Source organism: Stomoxys calcitrans, chromosome 5 (assembly GCF_963082655.1).
Source record: "Stomoxys calcitrans chromosome 5, idStoCalc2.1, whole genome shotgun sequence".
In the NCBI taxonomy this organism is placed as follows: Eukaryota; Metazoa; Arthropoda; class Insecta; order Diptera; family Muscidae; genus Stomoxys; species Stomoxys calcitrans.
Window position 1 is genome coordinate 158,428,073 of NC_081556.1, and position 20,613 is coordinate 158,448,685.

General features: G+C 39.3%; 1 protein-coding gene across 5 annotated transcripts in view; it reads right to left on the reverse strand.

Annotated features, from left to right (window-relative positions):
- Window positions 1–20,613, reverse strand: part of LOC106095948 (uncharacterized) — a 66,163-nt gene that overhangs the window by 38,043 nt on the left and 7,507 nt on the right. The gene's annotated exons all lie outside the window — the stretch shown is intronic.

Sequence of the window (20,613 nt, forward strand, 5' to 3'; positions counted from 1 at the left end):
TTTGAGAAAAATTAATTCAATTAATTAATTCCTTCGAAAAATGTTGTCTTTGGCATCATTCTCCACTGCTGATTTGTTGTTGTGCCTAGAAACTGAAATTAGGTTTAAGAAGATGTCGTGTTATACATCATCTAACATATAAATGCGGCCTAATTAAGATTTGATATCCCCCAATGAAAAAATTACAACCATTAACACAAACTACTCGCTTGAATCATGGACAACAGTTTCATCTTTGATAGGCGTTAGTGTTTATTCGGATAGTCCATACTAAATTTATTAATTTACCTAAGAATTGGAGTCGACAATATAATTAATAGCTGCAAACATTACATTTTACACTTACAATAAAAAATTGAAAGTAGGAAACTTCATTAGTCATAATATTTATTAAGCCAAGAAAAGGTTGCCAATTTGGGTTTAGCATATCAAATATCACTTAAAAGTATTGTACGTGCCAAAATCGTAGCTTTTGCCAATTTATTCAATTGAAAGTGAACGTCACTTTTGCGGATGTCGTGGTTGCTACTCTATAAATGGCTTCATATGAACCCAACAACAAAGACAAACATTTATTGCAGCTAAATTCAAAGTCATAGTCATTTATAATAGAATTAAATGTCGTCCGCTCATTTGAACATGAGCCCTTGGACAGCCAAATGTTCCGACCAAAGTCCAGCTATCAAGTGTGCGTTTTTGAGGAAGGTTATTTTTGCCCAAATTGATCATTAAAAAAAAAATCGAACGACAAAGTGATTTCACACCAAGTTAAACTGATTTTTTTAATAATAAACTAATGGCTAGTGGATAGTTGATGGAATCTTGTACAACAGCTTCTCTCATGACCTTCAACATACGTGTCTAATATTGTCTGAATCGATCAATTGCTTGATACAGCTCCCATATAAACTGATCTTGCGATTTTGCTTCTTGAGCCCCAACAAGGCGCAATTCTAATCCGAATGAACTGATGTATTACACAATGACTTCTACTATGTTCAGTATTCATTTATGGTCCGAATCAGACTATGACTTGATATAGCTCCAATAACATAACAGTTCTTATTCAATATTCTTTGTTTGCCTAAAAAGAGATACCGCGCATAGAACTCGACAAATGCGATCCATGGTGGAGGGTATATAACCGACACCTCTTTGAAGAGAATTTTTACATGGCATATTACCTCACAAATGTTGCCAGCATTAGGAGGGGAAAGCCACCGCCGAACATTTTTTCTGATGGTCTCGCCAGGATTCGAACCCAGGCGTTAAGCATCATAGGCGGACATGATAACCTCTGCGCTACGGTGGCCTCCGGTATGCTGAAGGTTTTCTAAGGAAGATTTCAAACTACCTGGCACTGCGACCAATACCTTATTATTTACTCAGGTTTCACATTGGGCAGCGGAAATTTTGTATCAAGGCGATAAGATCTCAATCTCATTAATTAAATTGAGAATGGGATTAGTCTACTGCGATATGTATGGTCTTTTAAACGAATGTTTGTGTCATAACGTTTTTGACAACAAAGAGAGTAATCTTGCATGATGTAGGTCGATTTATATTGCATTTCAACACATGGACACTTCAACACATGCTCGTTATGGCTGCTATATAAACCGTTCTTACCATCCAATTTGTCAGAAATTTACCACATTGAGCTCTGTTTTGACTTGTTAATCCTGCGACATAGGATGGGGGTATATTACCATCGTCATTGCCTTTGCGAGGTAATAATCTTGACGAGATCTGGAGTTTTGAATCCTGTTCTAGCCGCTTAAGACTCCCATATTAGTGGTAGGCCCCTCTTTCTGAGCCTTCCCCATGGTCCGACCTACGACGATAAATAGAAATAAATGAAATCTTCCTCTTCGTATAGGATTATCCCCACACCCTCCTCTCCAGATCTCGCAATAAGTGATACGCAGGGACAGAAATCACTAATGATAAAAGACCTTGGAAAGCTGATTTGGGATCTAGCCGAGCAATATAGCGAGCTTGAAAGGCGCCTGGTAGAGATGGCGGTTGATGGGTCTTATATTGGACTCAGTCGGAGAGTGGTTCTGACTGAGTGATGATTCTAGTCGACTCAACGGGGGAGTCAGCAGCAAAACATCAAACAAGTTAGGAATCCTCTCCGTCTGAACCATGATGGATGGGGTTGGCAGACAGTAACAGAGGTCACCTCGACATTCCGACAGGCGGCAAGGTTCGCACTGGAGATGAGGCCACCATTAAGTTGCCCAAAACACACAAAGTATTGGTTGGTCGACTATTAGAAGCAATTTGACACCAAGCTGATAGTGTCAGCAGTAGTTATATAATGTTTGTGAGACCCATTGATAGGAAAAACTCAAGGTAATCGATTGCACCAATGAAAAATCCAAGGATTTCATGCGTTGGACAATTGGAAGAAAACAGTCCCTCTGGCCAGGGGTAAAGCTTAAGGATATATCGTTTGTTGAAATATATATTCAAATAGTGCCAACATCATGAACGTACTGAATTGGGCAAGCAGAAGCAGTACTTTGCACTCTCTAAATCCTCAGTATAAATTGTTCTAATTTAGGAACCTTATCTCAATGGTCAACAAGATGAAGATGTTCTGTAGGAAAGAAGAGATTAAACTCAAATCTCCAATCTGATTACAGCAATGGCGACACAACTTGCTTATCTCATCCGTTTACTTTCCCCACTAGGTCATGAACCCGCTAAATGACGTGGTGCACAGGTTTGAGAATAGCCGAAAGACGCGGCTGATCTTGGGTTGCGATGAGATGCGCACCGCTAACAATACGGATGTACAACAAAACTGCTGAGCCAATTAACGATGCCTCAATGATACTGCTCTGACGGATTGCCTGCGGTTGCCAGGCGCGTGTCCTAAAACATAACCTATTATCGTCATTCCGTTTTGTAACACGTCGAAATATTGGTGTATGTCTCAATAAAGAATACCTAATCTTCCTAGGCACCACATATTTATTCGATGTATCCTTGTCCCTCCGTCTGTCGAAAGCACCCAAACTTTCAAACTAGCCCTTCGTAGAGTTCACTGTTACCATGTAGCTGTCATATAAATCAACCTCATTAGTTTGGCGTCAACAGAAGGCTCGAGAGAACCGATGACATTTGATATTAAAAAGTCTGGCCCATCCAAACGGACCACCTATGGATATACAAATATATACGGAAGAAAACCACAGTCTTGGTTGTACTTTGATCGTAAATTTAGCTAATTTAACGACTTTAGAGCGTGTCTCACAAATTGAAACCGGGAAGCAAATCTCAGATAATAAAGGTTTAAATTTATGCGAATTGTCATCAAGACTTTGAAACGGCAGCTTTTGGCTAAAAAAAAACAATGAATATAATTTCGTCAACTTTGCTTTCTCGTTCATTATTATTCAATCTTTTTTTTTTAGATGTAGTACAATAAAACAAACAGAATATGTAACACCTGCTTCAATTTTCTTTTCATTAGTTGTTTTTTGGGAGCGTTCTTTACACTTGAAAAATGTCTGCTTCAGTACTTTTGCTTTCTGAAACGTTTGCAAAAATAATTTCCACAATTGACTCACACATCACCCTACACACCCCAGTAGTATCCACCTCAGTGCGAGACATTTGATATGGCATTTCAGCAACATCAAATTTGGACTATTTGCCTCAAAGGCCCCTCGCCCCATTTGGTGGATCATGGCCGGGTGACATTTTTGCTTTGCTACTGTCTGGCAGTCTACTAAATTATCGCTGTGCTCTCCCTCTCTTGGTTGCTCGTTATGGGTTTGGACGATTGCTGCCAAGACTAAATGACAACCGAATTGAGGCCATGGGATGGTGGATGTTAGCAACGGCTTCAATGTTCGCTGGAATGTGGCCGTAACTAGTCTTGGCCAATAGCGGCAGTTATGTTTTGGTCTAAACTTAGCCATAAATCATGTTTTCCTTGGAGACTAATGGAGCATGGGTCGCTTCTTCGTCTTTTTCACCTTAAATCGCGGAAAGCTTAGCCAACCAACGCCGGGGAACTGCATACACTCGCATACAAATTAATAGGCAGAGCCATCGCATGTGAAAAAAGAGAGAAAGAAAGAAACATGTGATAACATTTATGGCCACATCATGTCCAGTCAGATGACATACACACAGGTAAATATATATGCTCCACAGCTCCTAAGCTGCGGCTGGTGTCTCCAAGGAAGCAGTCGCTCACGTCCATGCCTAGAATTCTAAGAAACAAATGCTTCTCACAATTATTTATTAGACTTTTGTCGTGAAGACGGAATGTTGCTTAAATGTTGGGTCGCAGTAATTTCCTTCGATCGCTGGATGGAGCATTCGAAAGTTTAGCGATCCATTTGCATCTTTAAAGCTGAGAGTGAATCGATCAATCTTCGAACATTGAAAATTTAGCAAATTTAGCCAATGAAACGAACTGTCATCTTACATTCTACCATGATTCTAGCGATCAGTGATTCTGCCTATCCATTTCCAGCAAGCGAGCAAGCCAGCCAGCCATATCGATGTGATATCCATTTGGGGGACAGCTCATGGAACACCTTTCGCAACAGGTTGTCAATCAATCTATGTCGTCGATTAACTAATGCGTCTTGGCTCCATAAATAGATGGTAATGTGCTCTAAGATTTTCAGGCGGGCAGGCAGGCTGAAACGATGAAATGCTGAAACGCTAAAACTCATCGCAATTGACTTCTAATATTTATTCGCACATTTACTTCATGTTCACATCGATAGCCACCAAGCCATCATTTGATGGCCATTTGCGTTCAGTGATTTTCTATTTCGTTTTGAAAGGACGGACAGACGAACAGACTTTCAGATAAACCGGAGATCATAACAAATCGTTGCAGAACACACTTCCATAACCACACACACACACACACACACACATCCACATACACTCTCCTTTATGTGTAATAACCCAGTCACACTTCCCACTGTGTGTAATTAGAACAAAGTGCCATAACTCAGTACACATTATTGGGCTACTTGAAGCATATGTGATTGAAAGACACCGTGCCTGGGGCTTGGAAACCACCTCTATGTCAAATCCAGAGAGTTGTATTTTCTTAATTGTGCTACATCAATCAGTTGATGGATGGTTAAATGCTGAGACACTAGAGATAAGTGTAAAAAAGTAAAGAGTGTTCAAACAAATCTTCTGAATTTATATCTTCTTCTTATATATAAAAATCAATTTGTGTTTGTTTGTTTGTATGTTTGTGTGTGTGTTCCTTATAGACTCAGAAACGGCTGAACAGATTTTCTTGAAATGTTCATAGATGGTGCATAATGATCGAGTGGTGAAAATAGAGTACTAAATTTTTTTGATATCTGAAGGGGGGGGGGGGGGGGGGGGGGGGGTCGGTTCCTCCCCCTTACCCTAATTTTCAGAAACGCCACAACTCGAAGATGGGTGGTGCAATTTAAGAGAAATTTTGTGTGCACGTATATAGTACACTAAAAATAAAAATTTTGGTGTCCAAATTTCAGATGGGGTACCTAGGGGGGCCGACCCACCCTAAAACATCCCTAAACAGAAATATTTTCCGACCATGGCAATATGGGGCACAAATGAAAGGTATTTGCGAGTAGAATACGAATCTAATATCCAAATGTGGGACCACGTGTCAGGGGGTCCACCCGTTCCCCAAAACACCCCCCAAACAGGACTTATTTACTGACCATGGGAATATGGGGCTTAAATAAAAGGTATTTGAGAGTAGAATTCGAAGGTGATATCGCAATATGGGACCAAGTGTTTGGGGGGGCGCCTCTTTCCAAAAACATTCCCCAAAGAGGACAAATATACGACCATAGCAATATGGGGCTCAAATGACAGGTCTTTGGGAGTAAAGCACGAATCTGATATCAATATTCGCGAAAAGTGTCTATTGGGCCACCCCACCCCCACAACACCACCCAAAGGGGAAGTATTTGCTGACTATTGTAATATGAGGCTCAAATACATCAAAGACAACATCATTGAAACAGGGTTGATTGGAGCCAATTTCGTGAGCATTTAATTGAAGCGAAATTTGTATTAGCGCAGCCACATGTAGCTAAAATTTTGCTTATAGAAAACAGTACCACTTCGTGTGTTTGCATTTTCGTCACCATTTTTGACAGTTGTTCGGGCGAAAAGTCGTAGTTAGTACTAGACTTTAACCACTGTGTATAGGCAGTGGGTTTTTCTACTATAGGTGGATGATGCTTGTGAGCGTTTATTGTAAGTCGTTGGTCGATTGCAAATGGACCATATCAATTCAGATTCGGATAGAGCTCCCATAAAAATAAGTTCTTGGATTTGACTTTTTTAGCCCCAAACAAGTAAAAACGTGTTAAGTTCGATCTGGCTGAATCTTGGGCATCCACCACCAGGGGTGAAAAAAATGTACATAAAATAAATTAAGTAAGGGTCATAATATAATTCCACATGCCAAATTTCTGCCAAACCTACAAAAATTAAGGCTTCTAGAAACGAACAAGGGTATTTGGGAGATCGGTTTATATGGGAGCTATATCAGGTATTACCCCGATTTGGACCGTACTTGTGGGAAGTCGTAACAGAATAGTACATGCAAAATTTCAGTCAAATCAGACTAACATTGCGGCTTCCAGGGGCTCAAGAAGTCAAATCGGGAGATTGGTTGTATGTATCAGGTCTTTCACCGATATGGACCGTACTTGGTATAGTTGTTGGAAGTCGTAACAGAATACAACATGCAAAATTTCAGCCAAATCGGACAACAATTGCGATTTCCAGTGAGCTGTATCAGGTTATAGACCTATTTGGACCGTACTTGGCACACTTATTGGAAGTGGTAGCAGAACGTTATGCGCAAAATTTCGGCCAAATCGGACAACAATTGCGGCTTCCAGGGGTTCCAGAAATCAAGTCGGTGGTTCGGTTTTTATAGCAGCTATATAAGGTTATATATCGATTTCGACCCTACTTGGCGCAGTTGGTGGAAGTCATACCAAAACAATATGGGCAAAATTTCAACCAAATTGGATAACAATTGCGTTCTCTAAATCTCAAGTATTCTTGTCGGGAGACCGGTTTATATGGCAGCTATATCAAGTTATGAACTGATTTAGACCATATTTGGCATAGTTTTTTAGAAGTCACACCAAAATACCACGTGCTAAATTTGAACCAAATCGGATAAGAGTTGCGCCCTCTTATAGCTGAAGAAGTCGGGACCCAAGATTGCTTTATATGACAGCTACATCAGAACATGGACCGATTTGATTCATTTACTATCCCAACTGATCTGCACTAATAAGAAGCATTTGTCAAAAATTTCAAGCGCCTAGCTTTACCCCTTCGAAAGTTAGCGTGCTTGCGACAGACAGACGAATGTCGTGACGATCAAGAATTTATATACCCTATGTGGTCTTTAACAAATATTTTCAGTGTCTAAGTTCGTTTTTGCTTGGCGATTCATAGGTCCACTTTCTTGGCTTTAAAGTTCCCCATATAATTTGTCAACTGTAACGTCGATTTTTATACCCTACACCACTACTGGGGTACAGGGTATTATAACTTAGTGCATTTGTTTATAACACCCAGAAGGAAGAGAGATAGACCCATTGATAAGTATACCGATCGACTCAGAATCACTTTCTGATTCGATTTAGCTAAGTCCGTCTGTCTGTCTGTCCGTCCGTCTGTCTGTCCATATTAATTTGTGTTCAGACTACAGGTCGTAGATTTCATCCGATCGTCTTAAAATATGGTACGGGCATGTTTTTCGGCTATTGAAATTGGAAAAAATCGGTTCAGATTTGGATATAGCTCCCATATATATGTACATCCGATTTGCAGTAATAATGCAATGAAATGGTCATTTGTTACCCGATTCTCTTGAAATTTGATGGGAAGGATTTTCTTATGACTCTCGATATACTAATGAATTATATAGAAATCGGTTTAGATTTAGATATAGCTCTCATATATATATCGCCCGATTTTCACTCTTAGAGCCACTGCAAGCGCATTTATTGACCCATCCAACCAAAATTTTGCAAAACGCTTTCCTTGACGACTGCCACAGTATCTGAGAAGTTTGCTTGAAATCGACATTTGACTTTTCCTTCTATCAGCCGATATTGGTGTTGAATATTCCTGTTTTCCCATTCACATATTTTGTAAAGGCGGTCTAGCCACGAATCTAAGAAAGTGTTTTTCGTTGCCATAGAATCGCATCAATCGAGGAATTTTATTTGATGTATTTAAGAGAGTAACATGTAAATCACCACTGCTGGCTGGTACTTAAACATCATTTTATTGAAGTGCGAAATTTAGCGATTGATTTGAATTTTCTTTTGATCCATGCCCATTCATTAAAACAAACAAAAAAATCTCATATTGTGAAAAATGAGAGAATCGAATATGAATTGTTTTGCTGGGTTACATGACCATATGTAAAGTGCATATGAAATTTCACATCTCCATGTGATCACTGAAAGACAACAACATCAGCAAAAAAGATTGAACTAAAATCGCCGATATGGTTGAAGTATGCGGAGACTTGCAACGGCCATTGTGGCACCATCCACCACGGACACCATGTACTATCTGCCCCATCCATGCGAGTAGGAAACATAAACGCACACAACGCAAGTGTAAGTGGTGCAAGGCTTTTAGTTTCATAGCCGTAAAGAGAAATCACCTTCAGAAATATGCACAACGCCAATAGAAAACTTTGAAATCGCTTCCTTTTCTTTTTCGTCGTTTCGACGTCGAGAGGGGTATTTTGGGGCTGGTCGTTTCTTTGAAGATTTGCATGGACAGCAGCTTTATAGGAAATTTTTGTAATTAGACACCATTAATTTCCAAATAGCCAAAAACAGAAATATCGGTTTACACCAAATAATAAATGGATAAATAGAAAAAAAGAATGAAAAAAAAATCTCGAAATTTAGATATCCTTTCAAGCACTGACAATAGCCAAATTTTGTTTATTTTTTTTTTTTTTTGATTTCCAATAAAATACTTAATTTTCGGCAAAATGGTAACTATTTTAAGTACACTTTGTACCTGCAGTTCTCATTTTACCCATTTTCTCTCAGTGTAGCTGAGCAGGAGTTAGTTAACTACCCCATACCAGACCCATTACTGACTGGCTGGCTGACGTAGTTTCGAGCGTATTTTGTGATTTTTGACTTGTTTTTAAATTTGTGAAATGTTTAGCCTCGAGTAAGTGGCCATTGGATGAATGCGTGGGCCGCCCATGCTGGATGTTGGATGCTGGGTGGTGGTAGTGTCGATTGTTGCATCAGTAGGTAAAACCTGTTCGTGCTCATTTGTTTGTTCGCCACCAACACCACCACTACCATCCATGCGACAACATGTGGGGAACGGGTAAAAATCTAATAAAAAAGTTTCAAAAAGACAAAAACTATTAACGCCAACCACCAGCGTAGCGCCCAGCGCACTCGTTTCGCTTCGCTCTTCGATGGATATGTGTGTGCAATTCACCAAAAGATGTCATTTAGATTTATGAAGTTTTGTGAGTCTACAAACCAAACAAAGCAAAATAAAACCAAAATAAAAAATCGAAGAGGAAAAGGAAAATCGTGCGCTAAGTATTTCAAAACCGGCAGCTTAAATCAGTCCAAAAATATGAAATATTGTCGTGTTGGGAAATTGAGGCGGGAGGCAATTTCTGTATGGCCAGGCGTCTGGCGTCTTGCATTCGCACATATGTACATGCCAGTACCGAACATATGTGAAGATATCACACAAAATGAAACTTGTGGAACCACAAATCGCAAAACATAAGGTACAAGTTTATCATTCCTTTAACTTTAACCGTCCGTCACGGTGGGTTTTGTTGGCAACGCTTTCAAGGGATGGGAACAGATGCACAGTTTTTATCAAACGCGACAGTCCAAATTTATCGTCTGCAAATTAGATTTTTGTTTTGGAATTTCATAAGCACAAAATTTTATAATTCTTGGCACATCACTGCGTTCTGCGATCAAACCGGAAAGCTGACCATTGAGATGAACTGAACAAAATGGGAATAAGTCTATCCAACCAGATGGTGTACTTTGTTGTTATACCCTACACCATTTCTGTGGTGCGTGGTATTATACCTTGAATTTTTTTGCATCGAAAAGAGAAAGTTGGGAACTTCAACTTTGAGATAGTCAGCAACTTTATCTACCTCGGCACCGCCATAACCGAAACAAATGACACCAGTTTTGAAATAAAAGGAAGGATAATATTGGCTAACAGATGCTACTTTCGATTAAGCAAGCCCTCAGCTGCTTGCCAAAGACACCTAATCCACCACCACAGACGAAAATTACACTATACAAGACACTGATACTAACCGTGCTGTCGTATGGCTTCGAAGCATGGTTACTTGCAAAAGTAGATGAGGTAGTACTAGGAGTGTTTGAGAGAAAAATCCTTCGTAAAATATATGGACCAGTTTGCGTTAATGGAGAATATAGGCCTTGTATGAAGCACAAGTTGTTTAAGCTGTATGACGATGATAGCATAGTTAGTCGCATCAAAATACAACGGTTGCGTTAGCTAGGTCAGAATGTATGAAGAAGCCCCAGCAAAGAAGTCTTTTGGACGCGATCACGGTGGAACATGCAAACCGGGACGACCAAGAGCCCGATGGAAAGATCACGTTGTGAAAGAAATCTCAAAACTTTGTGTCAGAGATTTTAGAAGGAGAATGCTATTCTAAGTTCTGCTAATGGGACAAATGTTCTGTCATAGCCAGTTTGCCACGCCGTTTATCTGTTTGGCCATGCATTTTGCGATCAAGGTACAGGAGATGTTCTTGTTGTCCGATTGTCGTAAAATTTTGTATGAGTTTTTTTTTTTTTTTTGTTTTAATTAAGGACAAATATTATCGATTCTAGAGCACATTAACCATATTTCGTCTTAATCTGAGCCTATAACAGCTGTTTCGAAATATGGTCCGATCTTGATCAATCACAGTGGGGATGTCGTGGGGTCTAAAACAACATACTATTCCAAACTTCACCGAAATCGGGCAATAAATGGAACTTATATGGGTTCAAGACCGCAAATCGGCAGAATTACAATATTCGGGAGGGATATTAAGGAATACAATATAACAAACTGTATCAAATGTCAGCAAAATCGGGTAATAAATACGCCATTTCTGGATGAAAGGCGCTTAATTGGAATATCGGTCGACATGGGAACTAATATCTAAATATGGTTCCATCTAAACCATACTCTGCCTGCACGTAGAGCGACCTAATACAGCTCACTGTGCCCAACTTCAGCGAAATCGGGTGATTGGTACATATGACAGCTGTACTTAAATATAGTCCGATGTAGACCATACTCGGTACGTATGTCGAGGGGCTCAACGCAACTTATTGTACCAAATTTCAGCGAAATCGATAGTGAAAAGTTTCAGATCAATATCTACATCATTTTTAATGATGAAGATTAAAAATAAACGGGCTCAGTTCGGTCGGACCGAATATTAAGTACCAACCACTATGGATTCCGTAAACAAGGCCATACATATTAACTTAATTCTTATCGGTATTAGTCTGAAGAAAAACAAGTAAAAGCGTGCTAATTACGGCCGGGCCGAATCTTATATACCCTCCACCATGGATCGCATTTTTTGAGTTCTTTTCCCGGCATCTCTTCTTAAGCGAAAAAAGGATAAATGAAAAGATTTGCTCTGCTATGCTCCAGTTTGGACCACAATTAAATTATATGTACATCGTACAAAATTTCAGGCAAATCGCATAAGAATTGCGCCCTCTAGAGGCTTAAGAAGTCAAGATCCCAGATCGGTTTATATGGCATCTATATCAGGTTATGTACCGATTTGAACCATATTTGGCACAGTTGTTGAAAGTCATTATAAAATACGTCATGCAATATTTCAGCCAATTCGGATAGGAATTGCGCCCTCTAGAAGCTCAAGAAGTCAAGTCCCCAGATCGGTTTATATGACAGCTATATCAGGTTAACGACCGACTTAAACCATACTTGGAACTGTTGTTGGATATTATAACAATACACGTCGTGCAAGATTTCATTCCAATCGGATAAGAATTGCGCACTCTAGAGGCTCAAGAACTCAAGACCCAAGAACGGTTTATATCGCAGCTATGTCAAAACATGGACAATCTCAACCGACCTGCACTAATAAGAAATATTTGTCCACAATTTCATGCAGCTAGCTTTACTCCTTCGAAAGTAAGCGTGCTTTCGACAGACAGACGGATGGACAGACGGACGGACATGGCTAGATCGACATAAAATGTCACGACGATCAAGAATATATACACTTTATGGGGTCTCAGACGAATATTTCGAGTAGTTACAAACAGAATGACGAAATAAGTATACTCCCATCCTATGGTGGAGGGTATAAAAATCGGGTATTGATTGACTCTCAGAAATTACATGACAGGATCGATTTTTATGGAACGGGATGGACTTGAAGAGGTCCACCGCTTTGCTATCGCTGGCTACAACAGATGTCTCAATCATTGTGCCCGTCATGACAGATCACTGTCTGATTGGAAAACTGAAGGTTACAAGTAACGACTTTTGCTGAAGCTGTGAGGACGTCGATGAAGAAGAGACTGCATCTGCTGTGGGTGTGTCCTGCAATGGTAGTCACAAAGAATTCCACTGTAGATTCTGATTCCTATTAGAACTTGCCTAATTTAGCGGATGTGAACATTCGCAAGTATTTGGGCTTTTTGAAGCAATCTGAATGGTTCAATGGTAGGAATTAGAAGGCATTGAATGGAAACGTCTAAGTGAGTCTGATGGCAGACTGCCACTTAAACCTAACCTAAGAGGAGATAAGTGTACATTCCAAATTTCAGTTTAAAAATTGAGGAGTATAAAGATTCAAGAACTAAAACCGGGATCGGTTTGTAGAGGGGCTTCATGTACTTATAGACCTATCTGGTTAGGATTTGAGGTGGGTTATAGAAGGCCCAAATGCTTTTCATATACAAAATTTCAGACAAATCCAACAAAATGAGGTTTTTAGCATCTAAAGAATTCAAATCCTGTAGTCGTTATATATATGAGAGCTATATCTAAATTTATTAGACCTGTCTTGAGATTTGGTGTGCTTTTTGGAAGACTTTATGCCGTACTTTACATACCAAATTTCGGTCAAGCCAAGAACAATTGGAGGCTTCTAATGGCTCAAGAATTCAAATTCGGCGATCGGTCCATTTAGGGCTATATTTACTTATGGACCTATCTGGACGGGATTTGGTGTGCATGTTGGAGAATACAGACGAACTTCACATTCAAAATGCCAGCCAAATCAGCAAAAATTGAGGTTTCAAGAAGTCAAGTCAATGGACCACATTCATCCAAATGTGAACTGATATGGCCCATTTTCAATCCCCTATGACAATGAGAAGAACCTCTGTAAACTTTCAAGTCAATATTTTTATTCGTTATATCGCTATCGTGATTTCGACAGACTGCCGGACAAATATAACTAGAATGTCTTAAGAAGCCAAGACGATTAAGAATATATGTACTTTAAGGTGTCACCAATCAAAATTTCTAGCTGTTACATATGGAATGACTAGCATAGCATTGGTTCTAATTCACTGCCAAGATCCTTTGACCCATGATAAGTCCTTAATTCGTAGTAATCTGTATGCATATGTAAATCACATGTCTTTTGTGCATTATACTAAACTACAGCACTTCATCATTATTCAAAAAAGGGATGACTCATTTGTATGGAATTTACAACGTGATTTAACCAAAAATAAAAAAAAAAAAGTTTATTGGGATCATTGAAATAACTAAAACACCTATTTGCTCAAGGTGTCTCAATGGTAAATGGCCATTTTCAAGTTAATCAGTTAGCCCAACTGTTAATCACAGCTCCCCCTTCCTTTGCTCATGTCTCATCCTCTTCCAGCTCCATTTCGATTTCGATTTGTTTTCTTTACCCATCCATTGTCTTGCATATTATCTTTTAATTAAATTATTTGACATTTTTATTATCGTCCGACACCATAGCACCCCATATGGCATTTAGAATGTCAATGCCTTGGATTGCCCACCGGGACTGTGGACTATGGACTGTGGACTATGGCTGCATCCAAAAGAAGGCTAAAATCATTTAGCATTGACTTGTTATTTGACGATTAGTTATGGCCTAAACCAAATTAATGGCCTAATGCTATTCGATCGCTCTGAATGGAGGCAACGAGGACGCTTGTTGGACAGTTTAATCTAAATGTGTGTGCGCCCCGCGTTCGCTGCGCTGGACAGATACGGGCAATGTAATGACGATACCCAGTGATGCTGTGGTCGGTGCTATTTCTGGCACCACTGCGATGAGGTCCAACAGGTTATTGTGTAATAATCACTGTTGTCTCTCGTATGCTGGATTCGCTGCCATTGTTGTGGTCTCGGTGGTTGTTGTTGTCTTTGTTAGCAGCGTTTCATTTATGGTAAAAAGCAAGCACGATGCCGAATATGGTCAGGCATGATACCCTCCGAAACTGGTTTCTTAGTTTCTGGTCCACACAGCGAACTTTGATCGGTCCTCCAACGACACTGACGCGCCACAACCACTTCTCTGCAGTGACTAGTGGTAGCGCATCCCAAAAGCCGTACATCGTTGGTGCAGCAGGAGGGTGGGTGGTGTGTGGTGTCTTGTGTCGTAGCGTAAATAGTGGTAACAACAACAGTTCATTTTGGTAAAAACAAACAATCGAACAAAAGCCATTAAAATGGTATTGGGGTTAAAGCCATTTCATCTTTCCCTCATCGCATCATTGGCGTCGTCCATTGTAGTTGAGTAGACGCCGTCGTCATCGTCGCCGCCATTGTCGCAGTTTTTTGGGCCAATTTATGGGCAATTGATCGCATTCATCAGCAACAAATCAATACCGTTCGCACGGGCATCAAAACCGTTCGCTTTACAATGCCTACCCGACCGCTCGCACGCCCGCCCGCCAGCCTCTCCTACCCCTCTGGTGGGGGCTGGTGGTTTAGGCAGCCGCATCTCCACAAATATTTCAACCATACTTAATGATCGCTTTCGTAAGTATTTAGAGCGGCATAATTAAATACGCGCAGTATCGAATGACAATTTCATATCAGCGAGGTCAATGACATGCAAAGGCATTTAATGCGAAAACTGTTGTTGTCGATTTTTTTTCACATTCCCTCCGCTTGTATCTCGTTTGGAGAACAGCTTAGGGTTGAGGACGTAATAAGAGACTTTTTTGAAAAAAAGCCTCTTTGTGATGATTTTATTATTGATATTGATTGGAATTTTTATTTATTTCTAAAGAGGCAATAAGGTAAGTGCGATTTTTTTTAATGTTACATTATTTGGGAAATTTCGTCATTTTTTTTTTATTATTGCTACGCAAAAAAAGTCAACAACTTTGCTTAATCTTTATTAAGATGCAAGGTGCATATTTTAAATGGTTGAGGTCTTTATTTGGCATTTTAATACTTTGGTTACTTTATCAAAAAACATGCTCAAAAGGATGGTAACTATGGCGGCGCCAAAATTTCGCAAACCCTTATCATGGATGTTCTCCGATATTTAGAGGATGTGATTTTGAATTAGGTAGCGACCAATAAGATTTTACATCTTTTGAGTACGCCAAATATCAATTATACTGAATTATTAAATTATTCTCAATGGGTTTTAAAAACAAATATGAAGCCATTAAGTTCGGCCGGCCAAACTTTGGATACCCACCACCTCAGATATATATATCAACCACCTTTCATCACAATACGTTGGAAAATGCATCATTTATGAACCCATGGTAGCTATTTCGTAATATGATTCTATTTGGACCCAACTCGGCAAGGATTACGATGCGTTTAATACAATGCACTTTTTAAGACACGGAAGGATGTAAAATGGTTTAATTCATCTCAAATTTCAGCGAAATCGGTTAAAAGAAGCATCTTTTATGCGCCCAAGAACTTAAATCGGGGGATCGGTATATGTACCGCTATATCCTAATATGGATCGATGCTAAAGCCCAACATATCTCGCTGTGCCAAATTTTGGCGAAATCGGACAATAAATGCGCCTTTTACCGAGATTTTAAATCGGGAGATCGCTCTAAATGGGGATGATCGGTGTCTATGGTAGCTATATCCAAATCTGGACCGATCTAGCCTATATTGAACAGGGATGTCGAGGGGATTAACACAACTCACTACCTCAAATTTCGGCGAAAACGGACAATGAACGCCTATGAGCCCAAGACTATAAATCGAGAGATATGGCAGATATATCCAAATCTGGACCAATTTGGGTCATAATCACAGGGATGTGGTGGGGCCTAACACAACTAACTGTCCTAAATTTCAGCGAAATAGGATAATAAACGTGGCTTTAATGGGCCTAAGATCTCAAATCGTCTTATCGGTTTATAGGGGGGCTATATCAAGATAGCTTCGAACTTAAACAAGTAAGAGCGTGCTAAGTTCGGACGGGACGAATCTTATATGGATCGCATCTGTCGAGTTCTTTGCGAAGTATCTCTTTTTAAGCAAACAAAGAATAATGAATATGGACGGAGGAGGAGATGGAGCTATATCAAGTTATAGTCCGATTCGGGGCTCAAGAAGCAAAATCGGGAGATCGGTTTATATGGGAACTGTGTAAAGCTATAGATCGATTCAGACCATATTGCACACGTATGTTGAAGAACATGGGAGAAGCCGTTGTATAAAATCTCTGCCAAATCGGATGAGAATTGCGCTCTCTAGAGACTCAAGAACTCAAGATCCCAGATCAGTCTATATGGTTATATTAGGGTATGGACCGATTTGGACCATACTTCGCATAAATGTTGAAAGTGATACCAAAGCACCACGTGCAAAATTACAGTCAAATCGGAAAGGAAATGCGCCTTCTAAAAGATGTCAAGATCCCAGATCGGTTTATATAGCAGCTATATCAGGTTATGAACCTATTTGAACCATACCTCGCACAGTTGTTGGAAGTGCTATCACAACACTATGTGCAAAATTTCAGTCGAATTGAATAGAATTGCACCCTCTAGAGGCTCAAGAAGTCAAGACCCAAGATCGGTTTATATAGCAGCTATATCAGGTTATGGACCGATTTGAACCATACTTCGCACAGATGTAAGAAGTGAAACACTTCATGCAAAATTTCAGTAAAATCGGATAAGAATTGCACCCCTAGAGGCTCAAGAAGTCAAGACCCAAGATCGGTTTATATGGCAGCTATATCAAAACATGGACCGATTTCAACCATACTTAGCGCAATTTTTGGAAGAGATATCAAAACACTATGTGCAAAATTTCAGTCAAATCGGATAAGAATTTCGCCTTCTTAAAGCCCAAGAAGTCAAGACCTAAGATCGGTTTATATACGTGCAAAATTTCAGTCAAATCGGACGAGAATTGCGCCCTCTAGAGGCTCAAGAAGTCAAGATCGAAGATCAAAGTTAGCGTGCTTTCGACAGACAGACGGACGGACAGACATGGCTAGTTTGACTTCAAATGTCGCGACGATCAAGAATATTACATATATTCTGTATGGAGTCTTAGACGCATATTTCGAGGTGTTACAAGCAGAATGACGAAATTAGTATACCCCTATCCTATGGGGGTAGGAGGGTATAAAACGGAATCTCTGCAAAGTTTCAGCTTAATATCTCTATTTTTTAAGACAGTAGCGTGTTTTCAATAGACAATTGGGAAGACGGAGGGACGGGTGGACATGGCTAGATCGACTTAGGGTTTTACAACGATCAAGAATATATATATATATACTTTATAGGGTCGTAAATGGATATTTCGATGTGCTGCAAATGGAATGACAAAATGAATATATCCTCATCGTTTGGTGGTGGGTATAAAATTTTTCTTGCAAACATTTTTATTGTTACAAACCTTATGTTTCATATAAGTGCCTCTAAAACAAATATTTCGCCTTTGAAAACCTCAAGCTGAAAAAAAGTTTCGAAAATAGACTCTATCTTAGATGGCTTCGTATGATATTTGCACAAACATAGTGAGCGATATATGTACACCAAGACTAAAATTAATTTGAAATTTAATTTGCATTAGAAACAAGTCATGGTTGAGGATTTCTTTGCATGGGTTTTTTTGTGTTTTTTCATTAAGTTAAAGTATGTTAATTATGGGTAAACATATAATACAGTCTAGGATTAGAATTTGTACAACAAACTTGAAATTATATGAATACGAATGTATCGGGGGAGATAAATTGGAACAGAAATATTATTTATTTTAATTTTTCAGTCTAAAGCGTAGTATATAAGACGGAAGAATAGTTGTCTTAAAAATATTTAAGGTAGTTGCGAGGAAGCTTCGATAGGAAAGGAAAATTAAAAACTGGAAAGGCAAATATTCGTTGACTTAATTTTCAAAGCCAAACGGACGGGCAGACCTGTATAGGTACTAACCGGGTAAAGTGGTTATAGATCCCAAAACTAAAGATGTAGAAACATTTCTGCCAACTATATTTTGTCATTTGTAACACATCGAAAAAACGGCTGAACCGATTACCTTGAAATTTTCATAAATTGTGTAGGTTGGTCTGGAAGGAAACAAAGGCTATATAATATTTTGATATCGGAAGGGGGCGGACCCTCCCCTTACCCCAAAGTATTACCCAAAAATAAAAGTGGACCGATCGGGACAATATAAGATTCAAATGAAAGGTATTTAAGAGTAGAGTACGAATTTCATAATAAAAGTTGGGTCCAGGTTTCTGGGGGCCACTCCAGCTCCAAAACCCCTTAAAATAGGTCTATTTGACTATCATGACAATATGGGACTCAAATGAAAGGTATTCGGGAGTAGATTATGAATATGGTCAGGAAGAAGAAATATGCTTTATAATTTGTTGATAACGGAAGGGGGCGGAACTTCCCCGTTACCCCAAAAATACTACCCAAAATCACAAGTGGACCGATAAAGACAATATGGATATCAAATGAAAGGTACTAAAGAGTAGAGTACGAATACGGTATTCAAAATTGGGTCCAAGTACCCGTCGCCCTAACCCCAAAATGTCTAAAAACAGAAAACTTGGTCGTCCATATCAATATGGGGCTTAAATGAAAGGTATTCAGAAGTAGATTACGAATCTGGCATACAAAATCAGATTGAAGTGTAGGGGGTCACTTCACCCCGTAAAAACTCCCCAAATGGACATATGACCCATCATGACTATGTGAGACTCGGTTTGATTGTTTGTACCGTAGAATCAAAAAAGGAAACGTAAGTTATATAATTTTTATATACCAAAAACGCCACCCAAAACCAAAAGAGAACTGATGGGTATCAAATGAAAGGTATTGGAGACTAGAAAATGAATATCATATTAAATTTTGAGTCTAAGTTCCCAGCGAGCCGCTCCAACCCAAAAACTCCTCTAAACAGAAATATTCCACGTTCCTATCAATATGAGACTCAAATGAAAAGTATCGGGCAGTAGATTACAAATATGGCATAAAAAATTAGGTCCAAGTAATGGGAGGTCGCCCCAAAAAACCCCCAAATGGGCATATCAGCCGTCCATTGCTATATATGATTCAAATGAAATCGGGAATAGATTAAATATACGACATTAGTTTAAATATATGACATTAAAATTTGCGTTCAAGTCAAGGTGGCTATTTTCCTCCTAAAAATGCGTCAAATAGATTAACTGAACCATTATGGCAATATGGGAACAAATGAAAGGAATTTGAGAGTAGAAAACGAATTTAGTATCCAATTTGGTCGGTATCAGCCCTTAAACTGAACTTCATTTCAAACTATAGCAATAATATGGAGCTCAAATCAACGGTATTCGGGAGTAAAGAACGAATTTGATATCTATTTTCAGGTGCCGATGGCCTCTCCAGCCCCAAAACACCCTCCAAAAAGCAATTCTCATTACCCTAATTTCAAAAATATCAGATCTCGGAGATTGGTAATGTGATTACTTCGAAATTTTGTGCACTCTAACAATCACCAAACTAAAAACATGGTTTCTATTGTTGGGGACGGGCGCCATGGGACAGCCCAAAACCCGCCAAATGGATATATAGACCAATCACGACAATATAGAGCCATGTATTTGGGATGGACATTTTTAGATTTTTGGGAAATTTATATCCATTTTCGGGACAAAAAACACTGGGGTCCACTCCCACCTTCAAACACAACTTATTTACCGATCATGCCATTCATACTCATACTCATACGAAATGTTTCTGAAAGTAGAGCACGGATCTCATATTTACTTTGATGGCCAATTAACCACCCCCGAAATACCCCCTAAACCCGAATTATTTACCAATACAGTAATATGGGGCTCAAAAGAAAGGCATTTGGGAGTAGAGTAAAAATTTTTCATACATCAATGAGTGCTTTCCGATTCAAGTTGAGTTTATAAAGGATAAGGGGCCTTTTTTTAAGCCGATTCGAGTCCGTACGGTGTGCAGCAGTGCGACGCCTCTTTGGGGAGAAATTTTTACATGACCATGCATAGTATGGTACCTCGCAAATATCACCAGCATTAAGAGGAGATAACCACCACTTTAA